Source organism: Protopterus annectens, chromosome 7.part0 (assembly GCF_019279795.1).
Source record: "Protopterus annectens isolate FY-2018-M chromosome 7.part0, PAN1.0, whole genome shotgun sequence".
Taxonomy (NCBI): Eukaryota; Metazoa; Chordata; order Ceratodontiformes; family Protopteridae; genus Protopterus; species Protopterus annectens.
The window spans coordinates 1834807033-1834824583 of record NC_056739.1 but is presented as its reverse complement, the minus strand read 5'-3'; positions in this window follow the sequence as shown (position 1 = coordinate 1834824583).

The following is a 17551-nucleotide window of genomic DNA, read 5'->3' as shown; positions in this document are numbered from 1 at the left end:
AACCATTCATATCAGTTCTCTACATACCCCTTTTGTAAGTCCATGATTTTTTGTCTCAAAGTTTTAACTTACCACATCTTATAACTTCTAACATTTTTCTTATACGAGTTTCTTTCTTTTTCTGCTTACCTCGTAAATCACAATTAAAGTCTCCTGTTATATTAATATTTATATTTATCACTACATAGTCTAAAATCTGATGAATTCAGATGTCCCTTCTTTTGCATTTAATTTAAGCATATGTTGTTAAAATTCTATATACATGTTCTTTCTGTTTTAAATCTACAATGATTAATCTTCCTATGTTTGCTAAAGTTACAGCTAATATCTTTACTATATTTTTATACAATGCTGCTATTCCAGAACATCTCTAATTTCCCAAATTCCAGATTATCCATAAATTCTCTCTTGTAATCTTTCGTCATTTGTTAAAATATTATGTCTTCTAATATAATTACATCTTCATCATATGTATTATAACACTTCAATATCTGTATTTTCCTCACTATATTCTTAATATTATTGACATTTACTGAAAGCAGTCCAAAATTTTCCTTTTTTCCTTTTTCTTAGATGCATGGATTCATAAATTTTGTAGTGAATTACTAGGTTAGCTTTCTTTATATGTCATTCTAAGCCTAGCCAATTTCTCTCCCAAAAGTGAGAATAAAATACCTTACCCATTATATCAACCCACAGCATTAGCTATAAATATTCTTTTTCAACCATTTCCTTTTTTTCCTTTAGTACTTATCCCTTGAAGTTTTCTTCTTCTGTCTTTTGCCCCTTTACCAATACTATTCTTTGTTTGTTTCACTAACTCCCAATGTATGCTTCTTTATCACTTATTTCAAAACCTTCTTATATGTCTTCTTCATTATTTTTAATCATTTTTTCTTCTCTTACTACTTCTAGATTTGTTCTCTTTCTTTTCCTTTATTCTTATGTATTTATTGTTTTTTGCAATCCAACCATAAATATCCAATTTTGTTACATTTATAACATTTCAATTTACATTTTATTTTACATCATGTCCCATTTCCCCACAAATTAGCATTTTCTTTTATCACAGTTACTTATCAAATTTCCTTCTTTTCCACAAAAAAAAACATGTTTTGGGTTGTCCCCAGTATTTTATGACACCACTATTACCCTACAGATTTATAATGCTTAGTTGATGTATATTTTTTTCTCTTTTGATTTTTAACACGATATTACAATCCCAGCTACCAGTCGACAAATCCCTTTTGTCATATACTTTTGCAATATACAGTACTTCTTTACATAAAGTTTCGAAAATGTCCTTTTAAAGTCTCTTTTTCTACCTCTCTTCAAAAATGCACATGATTTTTCCCTATTAAATGCTTTTATCACTTAAAGATTCTATGGGTTACAGAATTTCTTCTTCTCATATTCTCCAAGAACATTTTCATTGATAAAACAGTCTCAGATATAATGTCACAAAGTGTTTCTTTGTTAATAAGAATATATGTTCTTACTTCATGTGCGTTTACACCCAAAGGTGATATTAAATTGTCTCATACTTCATACCTGTCCATTTCTTTTTGTTCTTTACTTTGAATCCTTACCACGTACTTCTGTTTTTCATTTTCGTCTGCCTTCTTTTCCTCTACTCCCCTTTTGACTTCTTTTACTTTGTCTGCATATGTTTTCTTTTCTATCTCACCATTATTCTTCAGGAATGTTTCTGCATCCTCCTTTTTGTATTTTCTCCGTAATGTCCCAGGAAACATCTAATTTATTTTCTATCCTTCTCTGCATTAGCATTTCTTTAAGTAAATCATCCCACAACCCTCCCAACTGGAAAGTTCCAATTATTCATTCAACATTTACTAATTCATCTCCATCAAACAGCTCTCTTTGAAACTAATCCTCAGAATCCTCCACACATTATCAAGTCTTGATATTTACTTTCTCCTCCATTTCACTCACTGCTAAATCATCTCTTTCTATCTCCATTTGCAACCATCTTTCTCTGGGCCTCATCTCTGCCTGGAAGATAAACAGGAAGTGTTCCTGCAAAATATGTCTCATTCACAACAATGATGAGGAGGGGATGTCCTCCATTGCCTTAGCCACATTTCTCCTAGTCATATAAAACAAAACCTCAGGTCTCCTTTAGAAATAGGCCTCTAGCCTAGTGGGACTAACCTGGTCAACAAATGATAAATAAATTAAATAAATATGACTGGATATCTGACAATGATGCCAAGAAAATCACCTCAAGTACAAAGCACATCATTAGGTTTATGCTCTTTCATACCTGACCATAATTCCTTATAGTGTGTTGAGCTTTATCTGCTCCATGTCTTATCAGTCAAAGAAAAAAAATGCAGAATCACAAAGTGTTTACCAGCTTTCAAAGCTTTGAAAGCTGATAAAACACTTGGTGAGGTCAAAAAGACTGCAGAGAGAAACAGAGTATCCCTCTGAAGAACAAATGGTAAAGAAAAAAACCTCAATTTGAGACCTTCACATGTGTGAGTTAAAAAATGCAGACTAGTCATAAAATCCAAGAAAATGTGATGTAATCCACTCCATCAAGCACTTTCGTCCCTCTACACTTAATACTGGGACTTCATCAGAACAAACATAGTAAAAATACAAATTTACTTATAAACCCTACCCAATTAACTAATATTGTGAACTCATCAACTTTTAAATATATAGGCTATTATAAAACTTTAAAATAAGGTTGTCATGTTACTTTTATATACCCTAAACAATTCCTGTGTCTCATGCCAGTAGAATTATATATACATGCATACACTTACTGAAAAATCAAAATGTATGTTAATTGGAATATTGAATACATTCTAAAATATAAACCATTAATAAAAGTTCATACTTGTATATGACTGCTAAAAATATAGATGTGAGCATATAAGGCTCTGTTTCAAACAGAAACAATAAATTTTAAAACCATGACAGGGAATAAAAAAATGATATTATACTGGATTTAAATTTGAAATTTTAGAGGTTTTACCAGTTTAGAGGTTTTACCAGTTGACCCTATAGGGGGATGGTGGGAACTATTGCTAAAAAATAAAATAATTCAAATGGCAAGTAAGATTAAAGGCTGTCCAACCCCCAGGTTTAAGTGAGAACATTTCCATGCAACCTATTCTAAAGAAGAAAGCATTAGAATTGTTATTTCTCAAGTTGTTAGAACAGGCATTAGGGGCTAATCAAGTATTTATTCAAGAAGTAAGGATATGGTATATTTCTCTACCATTTTTTGATTCCCTGACATGGTTTTAAAATGTATTGTTTCTGTTTGAAATGGAGCCTTATATGCTCACATCTACATTTTTAGCAGTCATATACAAGTATGAACTTTTATTAACAGTACATGTGTAAACCATATATTTTAGAATGTAGTCAATATTCAAATTAACGTATATTTTTATTTTTCAATAAGTGTATGTATGTATATATAATTATACTGGCATGAGATGCAGGAATTGTTTTTGGTATATAAAAGTAATATGACAATATTATTTTAAAGTTTTTATAGTAGCAGATATCTTTAAAAGTTGAAGAATTGACAATATTAGTTAATTGGGTGGGTTTTATAATGAAGTTGTATTTATACTATGTTTGTTCTGATGAAGTCCCAGTATTAAGTGTAGAGGGATGAATGCGCTTGGTGGAGTGGATTGAAATGAATTTTCTTAGATTTTATGACTATGCTGCATTTTTGAACTCACACGTGTGAAGGTCTCAGACTGAGTTTTTTTTTTTCTTTATGATTTATTTTTCCTCTCTTTCTTGCTGGTTTTCTTCTTTTTGAAGAACAAATGGTGTTAGATGCTGCTAGGCAGTTTGTCAGAGTTAAAATATCAAATAGTTCTTAAAAATGTTTTACCTTCTGCTCTGTTCTTTGCTGGCTGGCATTGTCTGTGGCTAATCCCTAGCAGTAGGCCTGACCTTAATAAAGCTTAGGATGCTTTGTGGGCTTATTAATCATCCTTCTGATATCAGAAAAGTGCTTAACAGGTTTGCCTTTTTCCCCTTTTTAGAAAGTGGTAATAACTAATGGGCATAGAAGTTTGTGGATTCTAATTCAGCAGTTTAAGAAGTCATTTATCGTTTAAAACAGTTAGGAAGTTTAATCCAGAAGAGCATGTACATTTACAAGTGGTCCAAAAATGTGTTTGTGGAGAGGCAGTGGTTTGAAAACTGTCCAGGGCCAAAGGACACTTAATTCACCACTGAACATAAACAGAACTTAATTCTTTAAAAGAGGATTTATGGGGTTTTACTGCCGATAAGCATTTTGTATTCAAACTGTCAATGTGAATAAAGCTATGTAGAATTAAAGAACCCCTGCCCAAAGACCTCCTGTTGTTATTAATGAATGAATGAATTAATTTATTTATTTATTTGACTTTGTTTACCGAGAATGTCCCACTGGGCAAAATATGTTTTTAGTAGAGGCCTATGGAGAAAAGTTCCATATTGTATACATTTAAATAAGCTATCAGTAAAGATATACAATAACACATAGGATTATATAACTTGTGATACATTACATACACTATATTGTATTTACAACATATTTTAATGAGACACATCTGTGAAATGTAGTAAATACAGCATGCATAACTCACGTATCAATAGAACATACAGCATGTTTGTACAGTGTATGTATTTTGCCCACTGTACTTTTAGCAGTCAGACAGCAGATAAGGAATATGCATATTGTATTCAATCAGTTGGATTCAGTGCCGATTTGTACCCAGCAGATAACTATAGTAAAGATTTAAGAATTTAGTGATATCTGTTTGGTTTAACTGCATAAAGTGGGGAATTGGCGATATGGAGAGCACAAGGGCAGTAATATTATACTGCTAAGTGTTACTTCATTTGGATTGCTACTGAAAAATAGGATAAGATTTAGAATAAAAAAGAATCTTGGTTATGAGGTTGTCATAAGTACGGGAAATTTGCTTGAGAGATACATCTTCATTGAGTTTTTAAATTGAAGATAGGCTGAGATAATACTGACATCTGCAGGGACTGAGTGCCACAGTTTAGAAACATACATGGTATAGACAGTCATCGTTATGATTTTAGGGGGGTTGCACTGAGCAAAATAAATAAGTCTTTTACTTGTCACTTACTTGGTGGGTGGTTACCAGTTTAATAGCTTGCTGGTGGTGGGCCATCTCTCTGGGGTGTAGCGGATGGTGATTAGTTAATTAGTTGGCTCCAGCCAAATAAGGGAGAGACATGCCACTCATGATGTGTTCTGCTAATGATGTTACTTGCAAACTTTGCAATTTCATTATAAGATTCCTCTAACTTAGCTTTGGGTTAGTGAAAATTGATGGGGCATGCAGGAGACGTGTGAATAGATAGGTCTGACTTATATTCTTATTTGCATGTTCTGTTAGGAATGTCTTCACTCTGTAGAGAATTTCTAGTTTATGGTCAGTTTTATGACCTATACTGGATCTGCTAATCAACTCTTAATTTGTTGTCTGTTATTATTTTTGGTTGTTATGTATTTTGTGCTAACTTAATTCTAGTATTATTGACTGAAAGTATAGTTAAACTACTACAGTAGCTTAGACTGCTGAAACCAGTTTTCAGTTTTTGCAAAGGAATGTCACAAGTTGCTGTTTGACCAAACAGGAAACTTATATTAGTTTTGAGTCATTTGCAAATTCGATTAGTTTTGCTGAGTAAAAGATTGTATGCATTTTATCCATAAATATATTAGAGTAAAGTTCCTAATACTGAACCTTGTGCCACTCCTGCTTTAATTTGTTATGGAGTTGACAGCTTATTAGCCCAGTGTACACACTGTGTTGGGTGGTTGAGGTAACTTCTAAATCAATTAATTGTATTATTTGTCAGGCTCAGTTTCTTTATTTTAAGTAATAGCATGGTATGTAAAACTGTATCAAATGCTTTCAAAAAGTCTAAAAATAATGATCAACCATTTTGCCTTAATTTCCTCAGTAAATGAAAGTTATCAATATTGTTTCTGCAGCTATGCTGTGTTGTTTAAAGGAACTAGTTATTTGGTTTGTAGTTGGTCAACTGCATCTGAACACATTTTTCAAGTGTTTTAGATAGAGGGAATAACATGGCTGTAGGTCTATAATCTGCAAGTTGCAAAATCAAATTCATATCTCCATGTTTACTATAATTATTTTTTCTATAAAATGAAAAAGGGAAAAGTTGCTGCAGATTTCAGAATGTTTAAAAGGACATTTTCTGTTCCTCCTTTCTATACTTTTAGGTGCTCTATAAAATATCCTATCTTAATGCTCTGCTTTGTGAATTAAATTAGTATCTGAAGATGTTCTGTTGTATAATTTGGTAACAGCTAGATTGATCAATGTATTTTGCTAATAAATATCACTGGCACCATCTCATAACATCTTACTGTGTTTTTTATTTTTTGACTGATTTTATCGATTATTTTTATATATGTTTGCATAGTAGTAGCTCACACATTTTTTCTGCGTACCAAAATGATTATATAAAGTAGTGTAATGTTGAAATGCAAAAAGAGTTAATGAATAAATATTACATCTGATGTCTGAACTCTATGTTTATAGCTGCAGTTTGCTTTTATACATTATGTTAGAGAATTAGTGCAATGCCTTCAGGATTGTTCTGTGGCTGAAATACCCATGACTGGTGTTAATGTTTTGACTTCATGTGAATTTTTTCACTAGCTGATATGATGCCTCGACTATGACACAGCTATTTGGCTCCTAACTGTATATAAATATACTTATGGTTATCTGCACTGCATTGATAGCTAAATTAATGCTTCCTGTGTCACAAACTGAAAATGCAGACAGTTTTAGTCAGTTTCTTTTTGTAAAATTTGGCAAGGATTTTTAAGTGACTAACTAATAAGTTTTTCATCAGTAAAGCTCTCCCAGCCCACAGCCTGCATGTGTGGACATAGATAGAATAGAGAATACTTTGTGTCAGTCCTTTTAATCTTTGTATCATTTTGAAATACCAATAAGTTTATTTCCTTTCAGACTTAACTGTTTAGCATTAAATGGCATTCAACACAAATTCCCATGTTTAAAATCAAAATGAAATTGAGGATTGGGCGAAATCTTTAAAAAAAAGCTTTTAATCTACAACTTTCAATTTCTAGCAGTACCAAGCAATATTTAGGTGGAGGTGTTACAAATGTGCAGAATGCACTACACAACGTAGAAGTAAAACTAACATAGTAAAGAGGTATCCATTACAGGAAACTGCAGTTGGTGATGCATCTCTCCTAATCTTGTATTATTTTGCACCAATGGAAATTCATAACTCAATTATGTAAGCTTCAAAATGCCTTGCTCTTGAAAATGTCAAATATCTCCTGACTGTCAGTGCATACTAAACTAGGAAATCCCATGGACTTTGCAGGTGACTTTTAAACAGAGAAAGCACTGATTTAGCTTAGATCATCACAGTGTATTTTTAGTGTCCTGAGCTTCATAGACACATTTCATAATCAAAGGCATGTTCACTTCTATAATTGCACAGATAACCCAACTTTGCAACCAAAAACAGATAGTAGAATAGCATTGTTTGATCTGTAAATATAAGGTGTTAACCAATAATCTGCAAAAACATGGAAACTAAATGAAGAAACACATTTGCTAATGAAATGTAGAACATATAAATGATAACATGGAATGGTTAATTATTGTAAAAAACATATTGCAGTTGTCTTTAAACCTGAATAGAGCAGGGCAGGTAGATTTTAGCTTTCTAAAAAATATTAACCTTGCTCATTTGACAGTAAGATAAAAATCTCATTATTTTTTAAATGTATTGTATTTGCACCGAATGCTGTCAAGTAACTAGAATGTTTGGCATCACTGCTGTGTACTTAATCCATCATTTCATTTAGCTGGTATTTTTTGGGCAAAATAAATGAAGCCTCTAGTTTCAAAGCATTCACTTAACATTTTTTTCTGAGGCTGCTTTCGGTAAGTTCAACTGGACAAGAGCCTTATTCTTTTCAAGAGATTGAAACTTGATTTAATAGGCAGCAGGGGTAAAATATCCAGCTCTTTACATGTAGGGTGGCTTGAAATAAATACAAGCATCACTCTCAGATGTGATAAAGTAATCTAAAGGCAGGCCTAGGCTGCCAGTGCAGGCCTAAAGGGATTTGATGCAGTGTCAAAACCTTTGGCTCATGAGGTCATTCTCTCTTCTTGCTTTTCTTACAACAAAAGCAGATTTTTTTGTCTTCTGAATTCATCAACTGTTGTTGTGCAGAAGGCCTTTATTTCGGCCTACTGAAACATTTTCATTAAAGGGAGGCCTCTGAAGTATGCAAGAGACTGAGCCTTGTGTGAGTGAAATCGTAGGCCTCTCCCAAAGCAGGCTGATTGAAATCAGCACTGTGTCAAGGGCTGTCATATCTCAGAAAAGACATAAAACACACAAGAAACATCAATAAGCAACAAGCCTCTGACAGCTCTGAGACATTTCAGCTGACAAGAAAAGAAAGAGGGGAAGGTTAGGGCTCATGGGGGATATTTAAAATGCCTAACAGCCAGTCGAAGTGTTGGCAGGCTTCAGGGAGGCCTAGAAAAGACAAGATAAAGTCTATCAGGTTATCACCTGATTTTAGAATGATTCCTCACAGCAAGGCCATAGGGATGGATGGATGACATGCAAACATCATTTTATTATTATTTTAAAAATGTGACACAGAAACCACATATAAATACTGGGATGCTGCCCTGTTTGCCTTGTGCCAAACAGGTTAACAATTCAGAAAAATAAAGCAGACAAATTGAATTGAAGGGTGCCCTGGAACTGTGCTCCTGGCTATGATTTACAGAAATGAAACAAAATGAAGGACTAACAAGTTTTCTCTTTTAATTTCCTGTACACCATAGTCTTTGATTAACAGTTCAAAGATATCTCTATTTTCTTTATTACAGTCTTTATTAAAAAGCAAATTATTATGCAGGCTTTGCTTCCTCTTTTATTTGCCTCCCAATGTAACATATTCAAAGATGTCATCACAAATATCAATGCATCAGAGAGAGAGATGAACTACAAGTAGCCTAAAGGCCCAGAAGTTAATCTTTGCTTCAGTTACTATGCATGTGAATTGAACTAAATTTTATACTGTTTTGATTGATCACAAAATAATTAACATTAATATACTGCTACACCCAGTTTGCTATGATTGACAGCATTATTGTATAGTACATTATACTCAGCTTACCATTCTCATGATATACTTTGGGATAATTCTGAATCATACTGTGAAAAACATATTGTTTTAGACAATGCAGTCTCCTTTGTTTCTGTTAACCTAATACTACAATCTGCCATGCCTACTGCTGTAAACCAAGCACAGAGTAACACAGTGAAAGTCCATTTTGTAAGTTTCTCACATCTTCAGATGTCATATACTATTTATTGACATTTTTCCTTGTTTTATTAGTTTTTATTTTGTTAATGAGTTAAAGCTTGCTGAGCAAAATGTCATTTTTAGGCCAGATTTAGAGGAAGAGTAGGAATAAATGCAGATCTGATGCACTCGATTTAACTTGTACATGCACTTTTTTTCTTCTGTCTTTGCATAGCCATTTGGTACTGAATCTGCAACAGTGGCAAAATAAAGGCTTCTCCAGAAACCACAACTCTAAGCTACAACCGAGGAATGAACAAAATAGTAGCTCATTATATGAGCATACATTGATAAGTGATTCATTATGCCATCTAGTTATTTGGTCATGGCCAGAAAATGGGAGGCAGAATAAGTTATAACTTTGTATTCAGTGCTGATAAAATTCCTATTTCATGTATTGTATTTCTGGAATTTTTTTAAATTGTATTGCAAAACTAGTAACTATGATTGACATCCATTTCAAATCAATGGCTAAATAATTACTGTAGTACAACATGTTATTTAACAAGAATGTGACTATTTTACATAAGCTACAGAATTTAACATTATCAAATAAGATAGTTTTCTTGTACAGTGTTTTCTTATTTCAAAAAAAAAAAAATCTTGCATGCACAGTGTAAAAGAAAACTGTGGCACAAATAGTTATAAAAGACAACTACTATGCACAATCCCATTCAGTACAACCAGGAAACTGCTTGCACAAGTTTTATGGGAAGGACTGATGGATTGATATTTGTTAACTAGATAAATGAATTCATCTGGGGACCCCTTTCAGCTATGACCTCCAGTACAATGGCAAAAAACAAAAAAAAAAATAATAAAAACTAAGAAATGCACTTCAGAATACAAAGAAAAAAAATACTGTCATTAAAGTTTTTGACAAAGACTAGATGGCCATTGGGAGCATATTGCACAACTCACAGCATTGTAAGATGTCACCATAGTGTAATGGATTGTCCTAAGATAGTATCAAACAGATTAATCCTCCACATTTTGGAATGGGACAACCAATATAGTGGAATCTAAGAGATGTTGTAACGTTCACTTAACCCATGCCAATATAACAGTTGCATTTACTTTCATTGAACAGTAGTACTCAGTGTGTTTTCTTGAAAGTTAATTGTTGGTTTACATTCCTAACATTCCGTGTGAAATTTCTTGCTACTATTTTGGGGATGCCTCTTGCAAACATATGGCATATGAATGGGGGGCTGTGTAGCTGAATACTATCATTATATATAATAGTGTAGGTCTGTTTTCTAAATTACAACTTGCTGAAGAGTGGTGGTCAGTAGTCATTATTTAATATTTTGTAGATGAGGGTGCTGAGCAAAAATGTACTTGTAGCTGTAACATGTAAGCAGTTATTCCAGATCAGAGTAGCACAGTGATGCATGTGATTGTTGGCTGGGTATATAATGTAAGTACTTTATTCTTGGCTAATTCAATAAGTGCAGAGAGCAGCACAATTAATGGGAGATCATATTCCAATATGCGGAAGGGTAAATTTATGGCCATGGAATACCTAGACTCATTGATAAACAAATATTGTTTAATATTTTAAACTATGTTGATACCTTGCTAATCTGAGCTTCTTTCTCTCTCACTCATTTTTTTTTTATTTTTGTGGAATGATAGGTTTTGTTCTAAGATTCTCCAAGATACCTCTGTCATGAAATGACAATGAGGAGAGATTTTTTGAACAAGATATTGAGGATGTCCCCCTTCTTTTGTGGGGTAGAACTATCTTAGGGTGTTCATCCCCTTAGGGACATCACAGAGGATTATGTATCATTGATATTAAAGGAGAATGCATATGGTCTACATTCTAAAGCCATGTTTTGTTTTGTTTTGCTTTTTGTCATGCTGGACATTTCTACTGTGAATTTTTCTTTGGAGACCCAGAACTGGCTTGCAGAAAATGTCTTACATTCTAGAAACTTTGATAGCATGGCTTACTTGTTCAAAAATTCTGTTTAACATTCAGAACAGAAGCTCAGTGCTTTTGGGTCCTGTTGAATCTGTTCACAAGCCTGCACTTTGTTTGCCAGATGCTTGGCTGTTGGACACAATAGATGGTGTACACTTTTCAGAAATTAAATTCTACCTCTTTCTTTGGTAGATGTTTTAGTTATCATGGATGTTCAACCATTTAACATTTAACAAGAATCTAAGTCTGGGTAGTGTCAGGAATATGATAGTTTTGTGGATGGTTGAGGCTATTTATCTTAGAAACTTTAGAAACAAAGAGAATGTGTTGTTATTTTATTAAGCTTTTTCCTTCAAATAGAGAGTTCTTCTTAATTGTTGCACTATTTGAATTAGCTTAAAGATAGAGTTCCACAGGTTTTTCCTATTTGTGAAGATAATTATTAAAAGCTTTGTATTTTAAAGCTATCAGCATTCAAACCTTTATCCAATGTTGGGTGGAATTTTAATGAAATAAATTTTCAGCTGAAGTCTGCTATAAATGTTTTGTCACCATGAGTCCTACTGCATACTGCTAACTATGTAGCACTTCAGTTATTCAAATGGATACTAAAATGTTAGAATTTAGTTTTGCTTGGTGACATTTACTGAAATCACAGCAAAATCCTGGCAACATTTAAAGACAGAAGAAAAAGAAGAATTACAGAAAACATATGAGCCAGATGGCATGTGGACAACTACCCAGGAACTTGATAACTGATGTCATAATATTCATAACCATTTGGACTATTTACATAGTGGGGAATTAATAGGAGGAGAAAGAGTGATATATTTTTACTTAGAACTGCATAAGGCCTGCCACAGAGGTTTGTGTGTGTGTGTGTGTGTGTGTGTGTGTGTGTGTGTGTGTGTGTGTGTGTGTGTGTGTGTGTGTGTGTTATCATTAAGGGAGAGGTAGATAAGAAATCAAGGTTTCATTAGCAATGTTTGTGGATTTATATGATATATGCAATACAGATCTGTGACGATCGCTAGACTGATGCCTTGCTGAAGTAGGGTCAATTTCTTTGGGTGTTTAATTCAAGCAGCTGTGATTTCAAAAGTGTATTTGTTCCTGTGTCATTTGTTCCTTGTATATTCTTTGGTCTTTTAGAGTTCCTTATGAAAAAGGGAAAGAAGTCCATCTCCCTGGTATCACTCAGGGTCCCACATGCTTGTAAATCAGCGATCAGTCATCAGATATTCTGAGGCTGATAGCAACCTCTGGTCCATAGGGATTAGGTCTTCTCTGAGTTGGGTTGTTTCCAAATGCAGCCCAAAAGAGATGGCAAATTCCATGAGACTGAAAGTGACAAGTACCATAAGGGAAGTTTAAAAGAATAGAGTTCAATAAGGTGTGAAGCCATTTAGAGGTTGTAGAATAACAGATGTGTTGTACCTTTAAGAAGCACTTGTAAGACCTGAAGCAAAGTGCAACACGAACCAAGAAAAAGTGTAATCCACAGCAGTGACAACCAACCACGAAGTATCTTCAGTGCAGAGTCTTTATTAGACAAAACAGTAGCAAAAAGCTGGCAAACAAAAATAAAAACAAGCGCTTTCGCCTGGCTGATACCAGGCTTTATCAAGATATAAGCATGAGGAAACTTAGCCCATTTATACTGTTCAGTAGTCATCTGACTTACATCTAATTGATTAATTAGGGCAAATTAAAATAAATTAAGTTAATGTAGATGCAATTAAATAGAATGCTCTTTAAAGGTATCACAGAGGCATTAATATATGAGTTAATAAAGTGTATATGTATGCAACCTTCAAAATATCTGTACTTGATTAAAACCTTTGAAATTCAATTAATACATTAAATATCCATATATAATATTATAAAACCTATATAAATACAATGAAAATATTCTAAAAAATGTAAATATATATAATTATAAACTTTTAAAACATCTAAAATACTACTATACAAATGGCTATACTTGTAAACCTTAAAAAATACACTTCAACCAAATAAAAAGTTTACAATTTCATACATGCTTAATGAGTGTAATAAATATTAAGGCATTCTCTATAACATAGGTACTGCAAACAATAATATTAAAAAACTCCAAAAAACATGCATAGTAGATCATATATTATAACCTGGCCCTTCTAATATTCAATACACTGTGAATACTGATATTGTCATTTAACCCTGGGGGTTTAGTAACATTTAACTTTAATTGCCGCATCAATTCCTTATATTCCAATGATGTTTCCCAGTCTCCCCTCTTGGATTCTGCGATGCTTGCTCAAGAACCATAAATTTTAAGTTTAAAAGAATAGAGTTCAAGAAGGTGTGAAAACATTTAGAGGTTGTAGAATAACAGATGTGTTTTACCTTTAAGAAGCACTTGTAAGACCTGAACATGCACTATAAATAGCAGGCACATGCTAGCTTAAGAGCCATTCTGTGAGTACAGCTAGAGTGTTAAAATCTATGTATGAGACAGCTAGTTTGTATATATGTTTATGTTTGTATATAATAAAGCTACTTGAACAGAGCTCACAATGTTCATCTACTTCATCCTGACTAGATGAGCAAAAGAGGTAAACTAGTGGGTCAGTGATGTTTGTACAAAGGATTCAACTTGGCAAACACTTTGGTTAGTCAGGCCCATTTCATCTATGTTGATGGACCGCAAATGGCTCTGTACTGGCTGGGCAGGGCATCTAGATGGTGGCTGCCTTCCTTGGAGGGGAGTATTAAGCCTGTGACAGCAGCTCTCATCATATCCCAAAAGGACTGTCAACTGGACCAGAATGTCCACAGTGGGGTCAGACCAAATCTCACAGCTGAGTCAGGAGGCTGACAGTGGGTGTTTGGAGTCCACAATGATGTCAATGATCTGTCTTTCTCATTTTGAAACATGGACCAAGGACTCTAACAGGTATGTGAGTCTGACAGTTGGCAGTAGAACCAACAGTGCAAGGAAAGGTGGGATTATGTGGGTTGAGGTAGATTACCCTAGCCCAGCTTGTCTCACCTATCCAGTCAAGGAGGTGGAGTGTGTGTGTGTGTCTATGAGGTGATTTGATTGCATACTGTACCTTCAATAAGTATTCTACTTGGGTTAAGTCATTAAATTGTGTTATCGTAAGATTTTAGTCAAACAATTGTATATGCAATTGTTCATGGCATAGATAATGGGATTGTTAGTAGACATCTCAATTATCTCTGTTTTGAAGTAACATTTCTATTTTCAAACCTGATTTACCACTATACAGGATAACAGTATTTTGGGAGGTATATCCCTATTTTCAGGCTTGATGCACCCCTTCACACAAATTTCTGAATCACACTCATTACATGTGATTTTTGAAGCTGTCTAGCAAATAGTAAGCCATGCTACATGGACAATAACATAGTGGCAATAATAATTTAATGAAAGTGGGCACACATCTTACATCTCACATTTTTCTGCAAAAATAAGACATTTTGTGGTAGGATTTTACAATACAGCTCATTAAAGTCAGCAGATTTTATACTCCTATTTGATGATGCACCTACATTTTCCAACTTTTTTACCACTCACTGTTTTTAAGCATGTTTCTGCGTAGTATCCCACATTCCTAATGGAAGTGGGAAGAGGTATGTGCTATATGGTATTCAAATGTTTAAGATGCCCAGATTATTAGTCAGATGTTCCTACTTTTCAAGGGCCTTTGTTCCTATTTTAATGGCTGCAGGTTGAAAGGCATGATTGTAATGTGCAGCTGCCCTTGACAATGTCTTAGTATTACTATTTCCTGGTCTTCAATTGATCCCTTTGTTGTTGCAGCTTCCTCTGTTTTGCTGTCTTATGAAGTGTCCTTCCAAAAAATATCTTCTCAGATGAATGTTCCTGCTCACGATGATGTCCTATAGAGGAAATATGACATGTTGTGAGATAAAGGTGAAGTTGATAGTGTACTTGATTGTGAATTGCTATCACCTTCTGAATCTGGGATTATTTTTTGTTACTGGAAGGAGGATTTGCCTTAATGGAGGAAGCAAATTTGTCAGACAGTATTCCTATGCCAATAAATTGTCGGTTCTTTCTGGCAAAACTGAAGTTATTATTAAGAGAGAAGTAGATAAGAAATCAAGGTTTCATTAGCAATGTTTGTGGATTGATATGATATATACAATACAGATTTGTGACAATCTCTAGACTGGTGCCTTGCTGAAGCGGGGTCAATTTCTTTGGGTGTTTAATTCAAGCAGCTGTGATTTCAAAAGTGTATTTGTTCCTGTGTCATTTGTTCCTTGTACATTCTTTGGTCTTTTAGAGTTCCTTATGGAAAAGGGAAAGAAGTCCATCTCCCTGGTATCACTCTGGGTCCCACATGCTTGTAAATCAGCGATCAATCATCAGATAGTCTGAGGCTGATAGTAACCTCTGGTCAACAGGGATTAGGTCTTCTCTGAGTTGGGTTGTTTCCAAATGCAGCCCAAAACAGATGGTAAGTTCCATGAGACTGAAAGTGACAAGTACCATAAGGGAAGTTTAAAAGAATAGAGTTCAAGAAGGTGTGAAAACATTTAGAGGTTGTAGAATAACAGATGTGTTGTACCTTTAAGAAGCACTTGTAAGACCTGAACATGCACTATAAATAGCAGGCACGTGCTAGCTTAAGTGCCATTTTGTGAGTACAGCCAGAGTGTGAAAATCTATGTATGAGACAGCTAGTTTGTATATATGTTTATGTTTGTATATAATAAAGCTACTTGAACAGAGCTCACAATGTTCATCTACTTCATCCTGACTAGATGAACAAAAGAGGTAGACTAGTGGGGTCAGTGATGTTTGTTCAAAGGATTCAATTTGGCAAACACTTTGGTTAGTCAGGCCCAATTCATCTATGTTGATGGAATGCAAATAGCTCTGCACTGGCTGGGCAGGGCATCTAGATGGTGGCTGCCTGCCTTGGAGGGGAGTATTATGCCTGTGACAGCAGCTCTCATCATATCCCAAAAGGACTGTCAACTGGACCAGAATGTTCACAGTGGGGTCAGACCAAATCTCACAGCTGAGCCAGGAGGCTGACAGTGGGTGTCTGGAGTCCACAATTATGTCAATGATCTGTCTTTCTCATTTTGAAACATGGACCAAGGACTCTAACAGGTATGTGAGCCTGACAGTTGGCAGTAGAACCAACAGTGCAAGGAGAGGTGGGTTTATGTTGGTTGAGGTAGATTACCCTAGCCCAGCTTGTCTCACCTATCCAGTCAAGGAGGTGGAGTGTGTGTGTGTGTGTGTGTGTGTGTGTGTGTGTGTGTGTGTGTGTGTGTGTGTGTGTGTGTGTGTGTGTGTGTGTGTGTGTGTGTGTGTGTGTGTGTTTATGTGTGTACCTGCTAGGCATGAAAAGATGGTGAACTGTGCCTTGGCAGGATGAAGCTATATGAAATTCTTGTGGAGCTCCATAGTGGTTATGACATGTACATCAGTTATCCAACGTATGTACAGGTGCAATAGAATAATAAACATATCAGATAAGTGGTTCCCTCCCAAATGTCTCTAATGACAGCAGGCGTGACTTACAGATAGAACCTAGTGAGGTTTCTATAGTGATGTGTGTGAGGGTACTACAATGAGTAAGAGACCTAAGTAAGTTCGTCTTATGGTATGCCGCTTTCCTTGTACATAAAAGGAGTCAGTAGTAAACAGAAACTTATTTTTTGATTTTTCTGATTATTTGTTGCTGCAGCCTGCAGGATAGAATATCATGTATTCTCTTGAAGAGGGTGTCTAGAGAATAGAATATATTTACAATGGTGATTAGGGTGAATGGTTTTGCCCCATTGTTTATGGCACTAAAGTCAAAGTCAAAGTAAATTTTATTGTCATTCACAAATCACACAAGTGCAAAAATTGAATGAAATTCCATGCCTCTGAACTCAATGTGCAGACAACATATAGACTATTTTCACAGACATTTACACATATGACACCTAACTATTACATCACAGACATGCAGATGGACAGACTAATATTGCTCATAATTGGAAACATATTTTAAAACATTTTGAAGTGAACACTTACTTGCATGAGTTAAGATATTGCATTGATCCTTGCACAGAAAGAAACAATTGCAATGTGGACATTAGGGTATTGCACTATAGACCTTAGAGTATTGCAGTATGGATAATTTATGTAT